Source organism: Sturnira hondurensis, unplaced genomic scaffold (assembly GCF_014824575.4).
Source record: "Sturnira hondurensis isolate 20B ecotype Veracruz unplaced genomic scaffold, ASM1482457v3 Scaffold0023817, whole genome shotgun sequence".
Classification (NCBI taxonomy): Eukaryota; Metazoa; Chordata; class Mammalia; order Chiroptera; family Phyllostomidae; genus Sturnira; species Sturnira hondurensis.
The window spans coordinates 4,733,579-4,742,573 of NW_028096448.1; the positions used below are offsets into that span (position 1 = coordinate 4,733,579).

At 40.5% G+C, this 8,995-nt stretch overlaps 1 pseudogene; it reads right to left on the bottom strand.

Moving 5' to 3' along the window:
• Window positions 1-2,742: 2,742 nt before the first annotated feature.
• LOC118981219 (arginase-2, mitochondrial-like) lies at window positions 2,743-7,858 on the bottom strand (annotated as a pseudogene).
• Between the last annotated feature and the right edge of the window lie 1,137 nt (window positions 7,859-8,995).

Genomic DNA, 8,995 nt, shown 5'->3' on the forward strand with positions numbered 1-8,995 from the left:
ATAAAACCCCACAAATGTATAGTGTAATTAAAATAAATAAAATCTTACTCTTAAAAAATAAATTATGCACTTTTAATGAGGATTCATATAATTTTCTCATTGAAAATTCTAAAAGCATAATTGCCAGACCACTGAAGCCCGCACTGATATCTAACAAATATTTGAAAACAATCATCAAGAAGTAATCTCTTTTCCAGTACCTGTCTAACAGTAAAAACAGGCAAATTGTCTTTGTCTCTAGTTAAACCAGGGCAATGGGAACAGCAGTTCTTTCTGATTCAAATTTCCTAGAGACCATTCCTTTTGCAAGTTCATAGATGAATAAACCTCAAATGCTAATTAGGACCCATGGACCTTTTTGATCAGCTCACAAGGAACCGAAAAGCGACTGTCTATTAGTAGTTTCTGGCAAGGGCACTAACTATCCTGAAAGAACCTGTTTTCTCCTAATTTAGGGCCGTCTCCTGGGTTTAGTGATATTTGTGGGAGCTGGGTAACAGTCTGTTCTGACACACTGCCATAGCTGGCAGCTTCATGCCAGGATCCTCACCAGGTCTGAAGACTGAGAAATGAATTCATTAACATCTCCCAGGCAGCCCTGCACTGGTCCAGCAGCATCAGGGATGCAGGATGCACTGGGAAACATTCTGGGAGCCTTAACCTTGGATTACTTGGAAAACAAGCCCTTATGTCTTTCTCCCTGATACTGAAATCTATCTGTCTGTTGAGCCTCATCTTTCATAACCAGGCCCATTAATTTTGCCTATAAAAAGTCTCTCATAGCTGCCTCTCTCTCTCCATTTTAATCCCCCACTGAGGGTTTATATTATGGTAGTTTGTACAGATAAAGCCATCCCACCTAGCAAATAGCTGCTGGTGACTGCTTCCCCTGACCAATGCCAGCCCTTTTGTGGCTGGCCTGGGACCAAGCATAGCAAGGATTAATATTTGGCTGTTGGAAGCTCCAGGACTAATAGAGAATCTGCTCTGTCTAGGTCTTTACCACTTGTGGTGAGCTGAAAAATGGCTCCCCAAGACATCAGGCCCGTGATAGATAGCTTACTTAAAAGGTAGACCTCTAAATGGCAAAGGATATGATCGTAGTAATAATCTTGAGATGGGGAGATTATGTTGTATTATCTGGGTGGGCACTAAATGCAATCACATGTATCCCTATAAAAAGGAGGCAGAGGGAGATTTGACAGGTGACACAGAAAGGAGGCAATGGGAAGACAATGAAGAGAGATTTGAAGATTTGGCCTTGACATTTGGAGCAATGTAGCTACAAGCCAAAGCATGCTGGAGCCACTAGAAGCTGAGGAGGCAGGAATGGAACCTGGCCTAAAGCCTCTAGAGGGAGTATGACCCTCCTGACACCTCCATCTGAGCCTTGTAGCTTTCAGAACTGTGAAACAGTACATTACTATTGTTTTAAGCCACACAGTTTGTGGTATTGTTACAATAGCTTTAGGGAACAGAATGCACACACCACCTTTTATCTGGATCACATCAGTCTTGCAACTGCCTTCTTGGAGTCCAGTTACGCCTCTCTAATCCACCCTTCACACTTAATTTTCCTTAACTATTTTGCTTTTTAAAGCAAAATAGTATTTTTCCAAAATATTTTGGTTTTTAAAACTTTCTATAGTCGGTGTCCTCCGTCACCTCCAGAGCTTTAGTTTCCATTAGTAATAATAATAGTAATAGCAATGTTCTCTCTGATGAGTGTGTTTTTGTGCTGAACACTTTATAGAAAATATCAATCCTGGCTGCTGTGGCTTAGTGGATTGAGCATCAGCCTGGGAACCAAAGAGTCACCAGTTTGATCCCCAGTCAGGGCACTTGCCTGGATTATGGGCCAGGTCCCGGTTAGGGGCATGCAAGAGACAACCAATTGATGTTTCTCTCCCTTTCTTTTTCTCTCCTTTGCGCCTCTCTCTCTCTAAAAATAAACAAATAAGTTATATATATATATGTATATATATATATATAGTGTGTGTGTGTATATATACTATATAAAAATAAAAACAAATATATATTTATATAATATCTATATTTATATATAAACAAATATATATTTATTGAATAAATAAATAAGTTATATATAGTGTATATATACACACTATATATATAGTGTGTATATATACACTATATATATAGTATATATGTATAAATAAAACATCCTTGCATGTGACATTTTTACAGTGACATGCTGAGGAGGTGTTATTATTCTTAGTTAACAGATGAGAAAACCGAGGCCCACAGCAGTTAAACAGCTGCCCTGCCCGTGTGAGTGGCAGTGCTGCACGCACTCAGCTCTCAGCCACCTGCTTTAGTGTTGAGTACGTGCCCCCTTCCCAGGACACTAGCCCGGCTGCCTGAGAGCCTTGTCTCTCATCTGCTTCTCTAAAAAGTCAACATCCTTCCAGACTAAAAATAAGCACCATTAAAAATAAACACAACTAAAAAATGCAGATTTTAAAAATTAGAATCATTCTGTGAATATTATTTTGTAATGTTTTGGCTCAAAAACAGTCCTTCTCTGAGGTTTTCAAGTTGTCCCATATATGTTGATGTAAGTGAACTTTATTTTGTTTTATTATCATTATATGTTTTTTACATTTACAGTGGTATTGTTGGTTACCAAAGTGAAGAGGAAAAGGAAATTTTTTAATTGTGAGAATCAGCAAATGTTCTCATTAAGGCAGTAAAATTTCTTTTCATCTCAAACACCTTATTACTCTAGAGTGCCCAGCGTGATGAATATGTGTCAGCACAAAGTGTTTCCTGGATTCTCACACATCTTTCATTTTTCTGATTTACTGGTATACTGGGAGTAGGAAGTTGGTTACAGACATTTTGCCCACCCTCCCCGGTTTGACTAAAACATGAAGCAATCACAACTACTATCAGGCCAGCTACAGCCTGTGTGCATCCGCTGAAGCAGCCGGCTGAGGACTGACTTCAACAAGATCCAGAGCTGACCGAAAGCTGTATTATGCGTTTCCTCAGTAATATGCATGCCTTCTCTATTGGTCATTTTCCCTACAAGCAGGGGTTCCTGTAGCTGGAGCCAGGGTAGGGTAAATGCCAATTGGTAGATTGAATGACTGTTCCATAACCTTCTGAATACCAGGTCTACCTATGTCTCTCATGGAAAAATACTGGATATAATTCTTTAAAATAAATTGGTCAGGAGGGTCCACATCTCTCAGACCACTATACATGGTACTTGGGAAAGAGCTATAAGATTTGATTCAGGGAAATCCTCAGAGCTGTGGTACCTTGTTTTGTACTTCTCTGAGGAGAAATAAAACGGGCTTTCCATGGAGATTTCCAGATGAAGTGGCGAGAGCATCAACCTAGGTCACATAGAGGTCTGGGCAGTGGTGGGCATGGCCACTAATGGTACCAATTGCCAGGCTGTGGTGTCCTCCCTCTGTGACACAGCTGTAGCCACCTGACACTGTTCTGCTAACTACCTCAGACAGTTCGTGGTTGGCAAGGTCCCCTGAGCGAGGTGCACTATCGGGTTTTGTAGAGATCATCTTTGGGGACTGGAGTGCAACTCAAATCTCCAAAGTCTTTTAGGTGGCAGCCCAAATTGGAGGGTCTTTTCTTACCTAGCCAGCTTCTCTAACAGCAGCAGGATCATATTCCACTCATTTTCTTTTCTCTCCCTGTGAGAATGAAGCTCTGATGAGAGCTACAGAGTGGACATACTTTTTCAGAATGAAAGGCACTTGTGTCCAGAAGAGATGCGAGAAGCTGCTTCCTCTATGGATTACAAACCCAGAAGACAGAGGTTATGTTTCATACTGTTTCTGGATACTGCAGGGAATATGATTGGGCTCATGGAACTCACACAATACAATCCCTCAATTTACCAAAAAAGGTTACTCAAGCAACAAATATTTATTAAGTAGGACTGGCTTCTCTGACCTCTTATTTAACAATGAACTGGGTTTGAGAGTTGGGCAGATTTAACAGAACACTTCCTTTTAGTTTGGAATGAGCCTGTGAACTTAGAGAAAAGATGTTGCTACTTGTGGCTAAACATGGGGTGATCCTCTGAGCCTCGCTTTCCAACTATGTGTGCTTGCTTACCTTATTAACTCTTTCAACTCTCTCAGGCTTGTGTGAGAATCAAGTGAGATAATTAAGTGAAATGATGTAACACACGCAATCAGCCCGTACAAAGTAAGCTGTGTTATCATTTCTTTCTAAGCTTGCTGCCCTGTGTGAAATGTGCTCTGCATATGCTTAAAATTTGTCCCTGTTTATTGACCGCATTCACTTCTTGGTGACATTATCTAAGATCATAGATTCTAAATTGTTAGGGTTTTGTTAGTTTTTTTAAAATTTATTTTTTAAACTATATTTTATTGATTATACCATTACAGTTGTTCTATTCCCCCCCTTCATTCCCCTCCACCTGCACACTCCCTCCCCCACCATTCTCCCCCCTTAGTTTATAACCACGTGTCTCAAGTTATTTAGATTCTATAGTTCCCCTGCTATTCTTGCCCTCCCCCTATCTATTTTCTACCTACCCTCTATGCTATTTTCTGTGCCTTCTCCCCCCTTCTCCTCCTCCCACCCCCCTGTTGCTAACCCTCCATGTGTTCTTCATTTCTATGGTTCCACTCCTGATCTAGCTGTCCTCTTGGTTTGCTTTTGTTTTAGGTGTGGTTGTTAATAACTGTGTGTTTGCTGTCCTTTCACTGTTCATATTTTTCATCTTCTTTTTCTTATATAAGTCCCTTTAGCATTTCATATAATAAGGGCTTGGTGATGATGAACTCCTTGAACTTGACCTTATCTGAGAAGCACTTTATCTGTCCTTCCATTCTAAATGAAAGTTTTGCTGGATAAAGCAATCTTGGCTGTAGGTCTTTGGATTTCATGACTTGGAATACTTCTTTCCAGCCCCTTCTTGCCTGTAAGGTCTCTTTTGAGAAATCCGCTGACAGTCTGATGGGTACTCCTTTGTAGGTGACTGTCCCCTTATCCCTTGCTGCTTCTAGGATTCTCTCCTTCATTTTAGTCTTGGCTAATGTAATTATGATGTGCCTTGGTGTGTTCCTTCTTGGGTCCAACTTCTTTGGGACTCTCTGAGCTTCCTGGATTTCCTGGAAGTCTATTTCCTTTGCCAGACTGGGGAAGTTCTCCTTTATTATTTGTTCAAATAAGTTTTCCACTCGTGGCTGTTTCTTTCCCCCTTCTGGTACCCCTATAATCCGGATGTTGGAACGTTTAAAGATGTCCTGGAGGTTCCTAAGCCTCTCCTCATTTTTTTGAATTCTCATTTCTTCATTCCTTTCTGGTGGGATGTTTTGTTCTTCCTTCTGGTCCATTCCATTGATTTGAGTCCCAGTTTCCTTTCCATCGCTATTGGTTTCCTGGACATCTCCCTTCATTTCAATTAGTTTAGCCTTCATATGTTCCTCTAATTTGTGACTATAATCAACCAGTTCTGTGAGCATCCTGGTAAACAGTGTCTTGAATTGTGTTTCTGAGAGGCTGGCAATTTCTCAGTCGCTGAGAGTTAATCGGCTCTGGGACTTTGAGTTCTTCTTGCACCATCTTTTGGGCTGTTCATGCCTGTTAAGTAGCAGGATCGGAGCCCTAAGGTGTTCACTAGAGCAGGGCAACTAAGTAGCTGGGTTGTGACGTTGTATGTGGGGGCAGGGTCAAAGAGGAACAATGGCGTCCCATGTGCCACCTGCCGCTGCGGCCCCCACCGGTGCCGTAGCTGCCACTGTCACCGGGCCCATGCGTTTTGTTCCACTGCATTCGAGTGTGCCACCGCCATCAGCCCTCACCCCCTGGAGCCTGCATGGTCCATCTCACTGTTCGAGAATGTGCGACCGGGGTCAGTCTGCCCCACACCCTGACTGGGTCCAGGCTGCCTGCACGCCTAGGTTGGGGGATCTGTCCTGACCGACCCTGCTCGCTGCTGGCTCCGCCTGTCTTACCGTCCCTGTTGAATGGTTAGATGTAGTCGGACTTCCGTATAATTCAATTTTCTGTCCTTTGGCTGTGTCTTTGTTCTCCAAACCTTCATTGTATTCAAACTTGGTTGTGGGAGAAGGCACAGTGTTTCCACCTATGCCTCCATCTTGGCGGAAGTCCCGGGTTTTGTTAGTTTTAAATAATCATATTTAAATAATATGTAACTTCTCCTAGAACTTTAACCATATGTACAGTTTTTAAACTTAGTTGTAATGTTTACTGTTAGTCCTTCGCCCCCTTAAACCATGATGTCCTTATTCAAATTTTTAAATTTTTTACTTTGTGAATATCTCAAGTAGCTGTTTTAGGAAATACATACAGGGTGTGCTGAATCTTTGAGTTCTTTAATATTTGAAATTTAAAGTGTCTTTTATATTGAGGTTGTTAAATAAAAAGTCAGATGAAATACATGACACCCAGTTACATTTGAGTATCAGATAGACAATGAACGTGTTTTAGTATAAGTATGTAATATTTGGACATATTTATATTAAAAACATATTCATTGTTTATCTGAAATTTAAATTTAACTGAGTGCCTGGTATCTCTTTTTATTTTCTAAATCTGGCAATCCTATTTTATACACAACTGTTTAACTGAGAATAGAATTCTTGAGTTACAGGCTTTTCCTCTTAAAACTCTGGGAATGATGTCCTGTTATTTCCCAACCATCAGTGTAGAGTCTGTTTTTGCTCCTCTTTAGGCAAACTTTCCTCCCCTCTGCCTCATTCTGAATGATTACAGGGAATTTTCTCTTTATTTTCATAACAAAGTACTTTTAAACACACATAAGAATTTCAAACCTTCAATTAGGGAACTGGAGATGGCTGGGTTGAGGGGGATTGGTGGGGAGGAACTATGGAGACAACTATACTTGAACAATAATTTTTTAAATGTGAAAAAAGACTCTCATAAGGCTGGAAGTCTCCTGAAATTATATTGCATATATGCTAGCTATTCTTTCTGACTTATTTTAAACTTTCTTCCCTCTGCATTTTCTGTATGAATTTGAACTTTTTGATGGTGTCAATTATGTATTTGTAGCTTTAAATTTATAATCCACAGAATAGTGAAAGGAAGCTGAAAAAAATGTTGGCTAAAAGATCAAATAAATGAATAGGGGCTGAACATTAGGATGGGCCACACATTTCTAAAGGCCTCACGCTTGTTGTAGCCAGGTCAATACACAGTAGTTACTGAACAATATGAAGAAAAGGTAAACCCTGGTGACAGTTCTTTGGCATAAGGAACACTCTCAAGAATGAAGGCATGGGCATGGGTTTCAAGGAAAAGGGAGATTAATATAGGTCTCAATTCTTGGATGAGAGACTATGATGCAGAAAAATAACTAAGAGTTGTAGACTACTAGGCTTTTATTTACTCAGAAGCAGAGTGAAGCTCATATTTCACTTTGTCAGCCTTGCTGAGAGTCCCAGGAGCATGAGAAAATACTGTTTCCCCCTTTGCAGAGAATGACAACAAGTTGCCTCCCACCCGCCAGCTGGTCAGAAGAGCAGCATTTCAGCATTTCACAGAGCCAAAAGGCCAGTGGAAGCTCTGGGGTGAGGTCCAAGAGAGAGAGGTATAAAGAGTGACTGATTTATGAGGCCATCAGCATAGTGGGAAGGGAATGAAATGCCTTTTGATGTAAGGCTGCAACTCGGAGTCAGAGACCTAATTTCTAGTTTCACACCTTTTCTACAACAAAATCATAGTTAGTCTTGGCCATGTAGCTCAGCTATGTGGGCCTGGTCCTCTGAAGACTGAGGAGATCAGCCTCCTTTACTTTATTACCAATCTCTTCCTGTTCCTCGATGATGGTAGCAAATAATTCACATGTCATGCAGTTCTGTAGGTGCTGTGAATAAGCTTTTTCTTTACTGCTTATACTTTAGCACAAACCCATTTTCTTTTAGGCAACAAGAATAATTAAATTATCATGTATTAGCTGTTAGCCTCAGTCAGATTTCAGATGATTCTAATTTGGTTCCCAAATGCCTTACATTCCTTCATCCACTTACTGTTTTTTTCAGTCATGTGAATCTCCCATGGCATCTCATTTTCCATGAGAGGCTAGTCTTTAAGAATTAAGCAACAACAATAACAACAGCCAAGCTCCCAGTTTTTTAGAATTCCACCCTAGAGTTATTTTCTTAACCTGAACTTGAGCTCAGCACCAGTGCCAGGCTGTGAATCTGAAGATGGGAACTCTGCCTTAGGGGTTTTCAATAGGCATATGTGTGTGTATGAAGACCTGTATGTAGGCATATAATATAATGTTGATAACTGTGAGTTACAGATTATAAAAATAAACTACAACCAAACAGACTGAATCAGACCCAGTAAGGCATCTCTTCTCTTGCTTCTGCATATTTGCCTTGATCACAACCAAAGTCTTAGCATTTTTAACCATTTATTGAAACTCTGGCTGTTTTCTTGAATTGAGAGATTTGATCCTTACAAGATGCTGGAGAGGACAACAAGGAAGGCACTGGTGTCTGTCTGCCAGTTTGAGATGTTTGGCAATGTTTAGGACCTGCTTACAGTGTTGTAGGGCAAAGAGGTTATTTCTGATTCATAGAACCAAGTCTTGCTTGTGTGGAACATCATCTCAAAGTGAGATATTTTACCACACAAATACAGGTCATGAAAGACCCTGAGGGGCATGGCCTAGCTGTTAATGATACCATGAATATGCATGAAGGGAGGTCAAGCAGATGGCTCTGACATTAGAAAGAGGTACAAATCATCTTTAATGGATTTGACTGTAGTTACTACAAGCAGGAACCTCAAAGTGACATACACTTTATATAGATGAATTTTATAATTTTCTTGCCTTATTAAGTAAAATAAGTAATCTGTCATCTGATTAAAAGTGAAAGAGAATGTGTGCATATCCAGATGACCCTAGACTGGTTAAGCGATGACTGTTCCCTATCTCCCTATTCCGTTCCCTGTAGCCAGTTGTGTTGAGTAGAAA